The 10,961-nt window shown below is 48.4% G+C and overlaps 1 pseudogene; it reads left to right on the top strand.

The window, feature by feature from the left end:
• The first annotated feature begins 293 nt into the window (after positions 1 to 293).
• On the top strand, positions 294 to 8,319 carry LOC147415818 (uncharacterized; annotated as a pseudogene).
• Positions 8,320 to 10,961: the final 2,642 nt, after the last annotated feature.

Genomic DNA, 10,961 nt, shown 5'->3' with positions numbered 1-10,961 from the left:
ACATTCTGGCTTGCAGTGCTGGATTTGATCACCAGTGTGACCATATACTGGAGCAGATGCTAAGGGAAAGGGCCCTGAAGGCTTAAGCAAAACTCCTCCTCCTTCACACCTGGTGCCCCAAGAGCAGTGGAAGAGTGAAGGTAAGTGGGCTACTTGTCAGTGTTCTCTGGCCTCCTCTGCCCATCTGGGCAGCCCTTGCTCCCAAGCTCCTGCAAGTTCCATCCTGCGAGGAGAGAGTGGTCAAGATGCAAAGATCCCTACTTCTGTTTAACCAAAGCAGAGCACATGGCTCCATGGCTTTCAAATCTCAGCCTCTTTATTACAATTCTCACCCTAACAACAAAGCTGAAAAGGTTCCACATTGTGTGGGAGAAGATGACAATGGCTGTAAGTTCAGGAGAATGGCTTTTTGCATGACATCTTGGGGCCAGAAGTATCCATGAGCCAGAGCACTTCCTTCTGAAGGGAAGATGGAAAGGAGGCAGAGAGGGCAAACAACCCTTCCCGAGGGTTAACCAGAGACACCCTGGCATCCTGGCTGTAGCATCCATTCCATCCTCTTCCAGCAGCACAGGGATAGAAGACATCTCCATTTGTGATGAGACATTCACTATAAGAGTGGTGAAATCCCTGCTCCAAAATTACCATTTGAGATGTGTTGAGTGTGAGCTGAGGATAGCGTGTGCATGTAGAGACCACGGTGATATGTAAAGTACAGTCAAGTATTAGAAGATTAGAAAGCACCTAAGAAATGTAACTGCGTTTTGCACATGATCTATTTTATCAAGGGCTAATGTACATCTGTTTGCCATTCCTTTTCTTGATAGTTGAGCAAAAAGGTTCAGGGAAAAACAGAAAGAGCAAACCCAGTTCTTTTCTGAGTTATGGGTGTACAAAGACATGGAAGATACTGTAGTTGTATTGGAAGAGCTGCAAACAGGGTTTGGCCTGATAAGTATGAAAAAGTCTGTCAGGTGAGGTCATTTAAAGCTGTGTCTTTCCTGCACATTAGTTGTTATTTAAATGTTTGTTGAAAAAAGCCTGGATCTGTGGCTAAGCATGAACCTGAGCTTCAGAATAAGCCCTGAGATCCCCACCCCAAATTGCCTGCTTATGAAAAATGGGGTGGTTTCCTATGGGGTGCAGAGGGAAAAAGGGAGGGTCAGTGCAGTGCCCTGTTCCAGGGTAGGAGAGAATCTGAAAATTTTCCTTCCCTTGAGCCTGAGAAAGGGCTGCAGGCTCCAGTAGCATGACACTCAGATTTAACAATGTGATCATCCTGCCCAACAATGAATAGTAACTGAGCCTCAGCTGTCTCTAGTGGGATTCAGCTTTGGTTGCCCGGGGCTTGAAAGCAGTCAGCAAAGGCTTCAGAACAATCAAGAATATTGGAATCGATGACCTTGATCTGTTTTTGTTCATGGATGGGCAAAGAGGGAGTGATTTTATCCCTGTAACAGAGAGGAATAATTGTATTGGCCACAGGGCCATTGAGGGACGCAATGGCTGTGATGTTCTTCAGAAAGGTGGCCATGGCAAGAGACAGATTAGTTCCTTTGGAGTAACTGAGCAGGCCAACAGCTGGTCCCTTCACCTGGTAGGTAGGAGGAAATCTCCATCAGTACTGAGATGAAAAACTCAACAGCTGCTTCCTGGAGAGGGACATTGCATAATGCTGAGAGTTTGCAAAACACTGTGAAGGAGGTGATGGCAATGATTAGTTTTTCTTCTGGACAAGTGCCAAGCAGCTCCTACGCACAAATTTCTTCCACTGTCATGAAAAATATTCCCTGGTGCTATGTAGACAGCCAAGAGAGAGCAAACACAGTGACACCATTTGAGCACAGGTTTCCAGAGAAAAGTAAGACTATTCAGAGCTTGTGTGGAAAGGTTTTGGGAGTGGGAAGCTATCAGGATGGCCCCTGTGAGAAGAGACCAGGGGCTGCCCCCGTGTTGAACAGAGGCAGTTTCAGCCAGCTTCAATACAGACCCACTGCTGCCCAAAGATGCAGGGGGCGATTTTTTTAGTTTTGTTCTTATTTCTTATTGTGCTACTCTGTCATCAACTGGCAATAAATGAAATTAATCTTCCCTAAGTCAAGCCCATGTTGCCTGTGACGATAATTGGTGAGTTATTTCTGTGTCCTTACCTTGACCCACAAGATTTTTCACCTTAGTTTCTCCATCTGTCCTGTTGAGGAAGAAGAGTGAGAGAGCAGCTTGGTGGTCTCCAACCATCAGCCAGGGTCAACCCACCACAGCTAGGTACCGGCAGGTGCTTTTTACTTTCTATTTTTAAGACTATGGGTTCACATGGGGGCCCGTGGTGGCAATTCACGAAGGCTGCTTCAGAAAATGCATGTCTTTCTCCTCCACGACCTCCCCACCTTATGGGGGCCATAGGTGATGGGTGATGTGGAAATGCTGCAAAAGAGAAATCTCGTCTGCCATGACCACAACCGTGCTTGGCAAAGCAAGCTGGGAGCAACCTGCAGCCATTCCTGTGATCCATTTGGTTGCATCATGGTTGTATTTAAGCTGGGTGTCCTGACTCCTTTGCTTGGGCAGCCAGTCATGGAGGGCTGCCTCCTCCTCCTGCCCTGGCAGGGGTCGGACTGCCGGCTCCCCTCCCCCCCCCCCCCCCGCCCCGTGTGGCTGTTGCGAAGCCAGTGGTCCTTGTATGCTTCAAAAATGTGCTGTACTGGTGCCCCAAGGGGCTGATCATGAGATCAAATAAAGCCCTGCTTTCTCACAGCTCTCATATCTTGCACAGCTCCTCTTGGATAAATTAGTGGATGTGTTCCCTGTAGCTATGCTTGTTTTTCTGCACTGCTTGGAAGAGTGTGAGGGAACCCTCATACCAGGTAGTTGGAGGCATCAGGCAGCCTCTCAGCAGATCTTCCTTGCCCATGAAGATTGCTTTTTCTCTCCCTCAAAGTGTCATGTGCTTTCTTATCTGGGATTTATATGCACAGTTCAGCATCCGTCCTTCCCTCATATAGCAATTTCACCTTGTATGGTCCAAAGAAAAATACCCTGCTCTCAACAAAAACTGAGCTAATTACTTCAAGGAATTCTAATCCCATTTTCTCCCAATAATTCGAAAGCAAAAAGGATACTGCATTCTTCTGAAAGAAGACCATACTGACTATAAATCAAGCAGGAGAGCTTGTAGGATGACCAAGGCATCTTGGTTAAAAAGAAGCAGCCCGCAGGCAGAGCACATACTCCTGAAGGGGAGACGAATCTGAGGCACAGAAGACACACACCTCATCCAGCAAGAAAAGCTGTTTCGCAGCAGCCTGAGAGCTCTCAACCAGAGATGCTGGCATCCCATTTACAACATCCCATATCGTAACCTTCATGCAGCTCCATGAGCTTTGAGACTTTTCCATTTATGGTGAGGCATTCAGGGTAAATTTGGTGAAAACCCTGCACTGAAATATGCATTTCTGAGGGAGAGTTTTAAAATATGAGCTGAAGATACTAAGCATGCAGAGAAGTAAACTCTTTTTTTCTCTCGTTTATAGGTATGAAGACCCAGTTCTGGACGGGTCATACAGTAGTGGCACATGATGTGCTCGGAGATTTCAAGACAGCCCTGGTAGCTCCTGGGCTCGACACAGCCAGTCTCCTGGCACTGCAGGAGCATCTCCAAAGGCGGCAGCTCTGCCCAGGCCCTGGTGCCCCATGGCTGCAGAGGCTGTACCTGCCCACCCTGTCAGGCCAGCTGCCATGGGCCAGTTTCCAAATGGCAAGTGCAAACACAGGGCAGGTTCTTGGGAGCAATCTGCTGTCAGGTGTGCTGGTTATTATCCTTGAGGAATGGACCCGGGGAAGGTACAGCCCATTTCTGTGCTTCTCTCACAGGCTCTCCCTTCCCTCTCCCAAGCTGCAGGCTCCCTTTGGAAAGGGTTGCCCCTTTACTGCATGCAGACCTGGGGGGAATTGTCCCCACAGTCTGGGAGAACTTTGGGATGGACTGATTCCCCTGGACAGCCTAGACAGCTCACTCAGGGGACATGATCCCACATGCAGTATGGCATCACCATCATGGAGCCAATGTTGTGCTAGAGGAGAGGGAAGCTCCCACTTGTCCCCAGCCTGGAGGCCTGCGACCTGTTCCACATGGGGCCAGCTGCAGGCATAGGGACACTCATGGGACAGCATGGCATACAGAGCCCCTCTGACTCCCCTCTGCCCCAGCTCTTTCAGGCCCCTCTGCTCCAGAAGCCCAGTGAGTGAGCATGTCTGGGGCTTGAGTCCCATCTTTCCTGTGGGGGAAGACATTCTGCAGAAGCTCATATGGGACGGGAGCCCACCTCAGGCAGTGGGGGCATCTCACTGGTGCCACCCTGTGCTGGGGTGGGCACATGGTGCCATAGCCTGGGAGCATCTCAGGGGACAGACAGCCCCATGAGCCCAGTGCTGCTCTCCTGGCATCTCCTGGGACTTCGCAGTCTTGCACTTCTTGCCAAATGATGGCACCTGGTGTGGCCACAGGCTGCCCTAAGGCTCCTGTCCCACCCTACCTCCTGCTCTGCCACCTGCTCTTCTTGCCCATGGCCAGCTAGAGTGCCTTACTCAACACTAGGGCAGGCCCACCAGTTCTGGCTGGGCCAGCTGGGAGCATGGATTACAAAATATCCTGGGTAGGGAAGGGCCTGGGAGTTTTGTTTGCTACTAATTCTCATCTAGCAGTTCTGATCTCTGATATAAATTTTGCAATCTGAACACAAAGCAGCAGGTGTACATCCTTTGAGAGAAGATTGCAGAACAACTTCTTGGATGACCAGACCTCCTGGGGCCAGAAGTGGAAGTTACCAGCCAGAGCACAGCCTTTCAGAGGAGAGGTGAACCTAAGACACAGAAGACACAGTGCTTCCACAGAGAATGTCTCTCTCACAGCAGCCTGAAAGGTCTTAATCAGAAACACCAGCACCACTACTTCTTCTAACACCCCATATTGTACAGTTTCTGTAGTTCAATCAGAGAGATGGTATACACACAGGGAGACCACAGTTATATGGAAAGTACGGGAATTTATTTAAAGTTCACAGGGCACCAGCAAGATAAATGAGCATAGTGCATATAAACTGTTCAATTAAGATCAGTTCAAATGCTATCCCTTTTCTCAATGCTTGATCGAAAAAGATTGAAATTACAGAAGATGTGAACTCAATTCTACTCACAGCTGTAGGTATATCAAACCGTGTTATTTGGGTTATAGTAGTGCAGGTGTGAACAATATTAATTCAACAAATGAAAAAGCATCTGTCAACCCAAGGTCCTTCAGACCTGGTTGTGCTTGCTGGTGGGGTAGAATAAGGCCTAGATCTCTTGCCAAGCATCATCCTGGTCCTCTGAATGAGCCTTATGCTGCCTCATCCCCCATCTTAGATGGCCAGCTGGTTCAAAATGGACTCCTTGCTCCTGGTGAAGGGTGGAGAGGGGAGGAAAAAATGTCTAGAATTTATTTTCTTTGAGACTGAAAACATTTTTTCTGGTTTGATTAACAAAACACTTGCCTTTGCAGAAATGATCTGCCTGCGGAGTGATGAAGAGGAAATGCCTGCCAAGAAGAGAGGTCTCCCCAGTATTTCAAAGACTATGTTCAAGACACAGTCAGTCAACCAATGCTGAACTGAACACTGCCTGAGGCAAATGCCAGCACAACTTCTTGGCTGGACTGCAGCTTAAGGTAACTGGTGGGGACATTGAGGTACACTGGGAGATTGCACAGAGTACATAGGGGTGATGGCAGCCACCAGGATTTCTGCTGCGTTGGCTCCAGGCATGCCCCCCCCCCCAGTGACCCATCTGACACCCTGCCCCCAGACCAGCACTGGCAGCTGTCCTGGGTTGGGCTGGGATACAATTGATTTTCACAAGAAGCTGGGAGGGGGCACAGCCAGGACAGCTGGGCCAAACTAGCCAAGGGGATGTTCGGTATATAACTGGGGGAGCTGGCTGTGGGGAGGAGGGGTCACAGCTCCTGAATGTGAACCTTTCTCCTTCAGGCTAATTACAACAGCTTTTGAGATTTTTTAATATCCTTGGCAAGTTTAAGCCAGCATGCTCTTATTGCTATGTCTCCTGAATGTGTCCCAGATCTTGTTTAGGGTTACACAAAAATTTTTTAATACCATCTAGAGATCTGCCCCAAGGCTGGATAGTCATGGGTGGCATGTGAGAATATGGGCAGGTATCTAGAGAACTTCTCGCCTCCAATGGTTTGGAACTTCACTCCTGAACAACTGCAGGACCCTGATGAAGTGATAGAATATTTGAAAGGAAAATGCTGTGTCTATTCCAAAGAGGCACAACTTACTGCACTGTGCTGCGCCCTGGCCAGTGTCTGCCAAACACTGCTTAATATTATGCAGCACCCTCAGGGGGAAGGGAGGGGAAATAGACTGGCAAGCACTGCGGCTATTCCAACCCTCATGACAAGCACTGCAGCTACTCCAACCTCCATGACAGGCACTGTGGCTACTCAAACCCTGGCGAAAGGCACTGCAGCTGAACCAGAGAACCAACCCATTTTGGTATCAGTTACCCCTATACAGAAGAAAAAATACACGAAAAAATCAGTTCACTTAGTGAGGGATGAAGGTGAACCAGATCACCCTGAGAACAGGAGGAACAGGCAGAACCAGAGATAATCACCCAATCCCTATCCCTGCATGAGCTGTGAAATACGCGAAACAGATTTCAGCCTTTGTCCAGGTGAGCACATTGTCACCTGGCTGCTCCGATGCTGGGGTAATGGGGCCAGTAGTTTGGAATTAGAGGGTAGGGAAGCCAAACAGCTGGGATCCCTGCCTAGGGAAGGGGGCTGACAAAGAAATTGGAAAAAAAGACACAAGCCCTCAGCCTCTTGTCTTAATTTGAAAGACAGGTGTCTGCTGAGGAAGGCAGGAGCCTCCCTTGAAATGGAAAATGCAACCCCCTTCCCTCCAAATTGTTATAATTTTGAAATTAAGGGGCCTTCAGGCAAAGATATGGGGAATAGGAATAACAGTTCTTTACTAATATATATATATATATATATATATGTATATAAAACAAGGCAGGAGAAAACCCCCCACTGGTTTAAACTGACAGAGTCAGAAATACAACCTGACACCCTGTTAGGGTGATAGTAGCAGTCCGATAAGATGCTGGCTGCAGTCCTCCTGAAGTGATGGATGTAGTTCTGTTGAAGCAGCAATCTTGTAAAAAGGGTCTGGTCTTCCTCGGAAGGTCCAGTGGTAGGTAGGTAGCTCTTGTCCTCTGGAACTCCAGTGGGAAAAAACTCCTCTGGGAATCCAGTGGAAGAAGGCTGCTAGGGTGTTCGAGATCTCAGTTTATATTTAGCATGGAATGCTTGGCTCCTTCCCCCTAGGCAGAGCATCTCACAATGGGATGGTGAGTCATGAGGTAATTCCTTGATGGGCCATTAACAGGAGATAGTCCAGGAGCGAGTTATCTATGGGTCATGCGATAAGGCATTGTTGTGCCCATTAACAGAAGACAGTCCAGAGGGAGGAGGCAGGGAGCACCGCCCCACCTGGTCTCAGCAACTCCTGAAGATGGTAATAGAATACTTTTGGGGCACATCTTACACTGTAACCTAGGACACCTCTGAAGGTGACTTGTGTCAGGCGTGAAGGAAAGGTACCCCTTCAAGGAAGATGTTATATGTCACCCAGGCAAGTGGACCACCACGGAGAGAGGTATCCAGTACCTGACGGAATTAGCCGTGCTGGAGGTGATTTATGATGAGCTGAACAACGAGCAGTTATCCAAAGACACAGATGAAGTCAAGTGCACATGACCCATGTGGCAGAAGTTTATACAGAGCACACCATTGTATGCCAGCTCATTGGCAGTAATGACCTGGAAAGACGGAGAGAGACAAATGGTGGATGAAACGGCTGGCCAACTCCAGCAGTATGAAGAAAGTCTCTCTTTGTTCTTACATGCCTGCATCTTGGCTGTGGAGAAACTGTCCCGGGAGTTCCAGCAATTCAAAGAGGATATGTCCTACTCCCTACCTGTACGGGCCTGTATCTCAGCTATTAGGAGTAGATGTTCCTCTGCTCAAGAGAGAGTATATAGAAGGTACAGACCACAGGGTTTTTCCTGTGTGACCATGAAGAGGACATGAGAAAGTGGGATGGAAAATCTACCTTGACCCTAGAAGTACGGGTATGTGAGTTACAAGGAAAAACAATCAAAAAAGGGGATTCTTCCTGAAAAAATGACAATCCAGTTTCCAGCAGGCAGTTCCCCAGACAGAGTAGAAGGGCTGATCTCACTTCTGGTCCTCTTTAAGGGACTTCAGATTTGTATTTACAAGAAGTGAACAACAAATACTATGATCAGGACTAGAGGGGCCTTGCCTCCAACCAGGTGGAGGAAGGGGACAACCAGGTTTATTGGATTGTGTGGATTCGATAGCCTGGCATGTCAGATCCACAGGAGTATGAGGCTGTAGTGGACACCGGTGACAATGCACTGTAATGCCATCAAGCTATGCAGGTGTAGAATCCGTTTGTATTTCTGGAGTGACAGGGGGATCCCGACAGCTAACTGTGCTGGAAGCTGAAGTGAGCTTAACTGGGAATGAGTGGCAGAAACAGCCCATTGTGACTGGCCCAGAGGCCCCGTGCACCTTTGGCATAGACTACCTCAGAAGAGGGTATTTCAAGGACTCAAGAGGGTACTAGTGGGCTTTTGGAAAAGCTGCCTTGGAGGCAGAGGAAATCAAACAGCTGTCCACCTTGCCCAGTCTCTCAGAGGACCCTTCTGCTGTGGGGCTGCTGAAGTCAAAGAACAACAGGTGCCAATGGTGCACCGGCGGCAATATCGCACCAGCTGAGACTCCCTGATTCCTGTCCATAAGCTGATTTGTCAACTGGAGAGCCAAGGGGTGATCAGCAACACTCGCCCACCCTTTAAGAGCCCCACACAGCCATTGTGAAAGTCTAATGAAGAGTGGAGACTAACAGCAGGCTATCGTGGCCTGAATGAAGTCACACCACCGCTGAGCGCTGCTGTGCCGGACATGCTAGAACTTCAGTATGACCTGGAGTCAAAGGCAGCCAAGTGGTATGCCACAACTGAAACCGCTAATGCATTTTTCTTGATCCCTTTGGCAGCAGAGTGCAGGCCACAGTTTGCTTTCACTTGGAGGGGCATCCAGTACACCTGGAACTGACTGCCCCAGGGGGGGAAACACAGCCCCACCATTTGCCACGGACTGATCCAGGATGCACTGGAACAGGGTGGAGCTCCAGAACACCTACAATACGTTGACAATATCATTGCATGGGGCAACACAGCAGAAGTTTTTGAGAAAGGGAAGAAAATAGTCTGAATCCTTCTGAAAGCCAGTTTTGCCATAAAACAAAGTAAGGTCAAGGGACCTGCACAAGAGATACAGTTTTTAAGAATAAAATGGCAAGATGGGTGTCATCAGATCCCAATGGATGTGATCAACAAAATAGCGGCTATGTCTCCACCAACTAGCAAAAATGAAAAACAAGCTTTCTTCGGCATTGTGGGTTTTTGGAGGATGCACATTCCAAATTACAGTCTGCTTGTAAGCCCTCTGTATCAAGGGACCCAGAAGGAGAACGATTTTAAATGGGGCCCTGAATAATGACAAACCTTTGAACAAATTAAACAGGAGATAGTTCACGCCATACCCCTTGGGCCAGTCCGGACAGGACACAATGTTAAAAATGTGCTCTACACAGCAGCTGGGGAGAATTGTCCTCCATCCATCACACAACTGATGCTACATGGAGTAAGTGGATTGCACTGATCACACAACAGACTTGAATAGGAAACCCCAGTCACACAGGATTTTTGGAAGTGATCATGGACTGGCCAGAAGGCAAAAATCGTTGCCAGAGGAGGAGGTGATGCACGCTGAAGAGGCTCAACTGTATAATAAACTATCAGATAATGAGAAGCAGTAAGCTGTCCACCAATAGGTCCTGTTGCATTGTGGGAAAGCATCGGAGGTGGAAAGCTGCTGTATAGAGTACTATACGACAAGTCACAGAAACTGCTGAAAGGGAAGGTGAATCAAGCCAGTTTGCGGAAGTGAAAGCCATCCAGCTGGCTTTAGAGCATTGCTGATGGAGAAAAACAGCCAGTATTTTATCTCTATACTGACTCAGGGATGGTGGCAAATGCTCTGTAGGGGTGGCTGCAGCAATGGAAGCAGACCAACTGGCAGCGCAGAGGTAAACCCATTCGGGCTGCCCCGTTGTGGCAAGGTATTGCTGCCTGACTAGAGAAACTGGTGGTAAAAGTAGGTCACGTAGATGCTCGTGTACCCAACAGTTGGGCCACTGAAGAACATCAAAACAACCAGCAGGTAGGTCAGGCTGCTGACATTGAACTGGCTCAGGTGAGTCTGGCCTGGCAACATAAGGGTGAATTATTTATAGTCCTATGGGCCCCTCACACCTCAGGATGTCAATGAAGAGATGGGCTCCAGACCAAGGGGTAGACTTGACCACGGATGCTATCACATAGATTATGTCCTGCAATCAAGCAAGCCAAGCAGTTAAAGCCTCTGTGGTATGGAGGACGATGGCTGAAATATAAATACGGGGAGGCCTGGCAGACTGATTATCTCTCGCTCCCACAAACTTGCCAAGGCAAGTGCTGTGTGCTTACAATGGTGGAAGCAACCACCGGATGGCTGGAAACATATCCCATGCCCCATGCCACTGCCCAAAACACTATTCTGGGCCTTGAAAAACAGGACTTATGGTGACATGGCACCACAGAAAGAATTGAGACAGAAAACGGGACTCATTTCTGAAACAACTTCATAGGCATCTAGGCCAAAGAGTATGGCACTGAGTGGGTATATCACATCCGCTGTCATGCACCAGCCTCCAGGAAGATTGAACTATAGATGGACTGCTAAAAACTACATTGAGAGCAATGAGGGG

The sequence above is a fragment of the Leptosomus discolor genome, chromosome 3, assembly GCF_034619465.1.
Source record: "Leptosomus discolor isolate bLepDis1 chromosome 3, bLepDis1.hap2, whole genome shotgun sequence".
NCBI lineage: Eukaryota > Metazoa > Chordata > Aves > Leptosomiformes > Leptosomidae > Leptosomus > Leptosomus discolor.
Note: the sequence above shows the minus strand (reverse complement) of the source record. Positions and strands in the feature narration are given on the sequence as shown.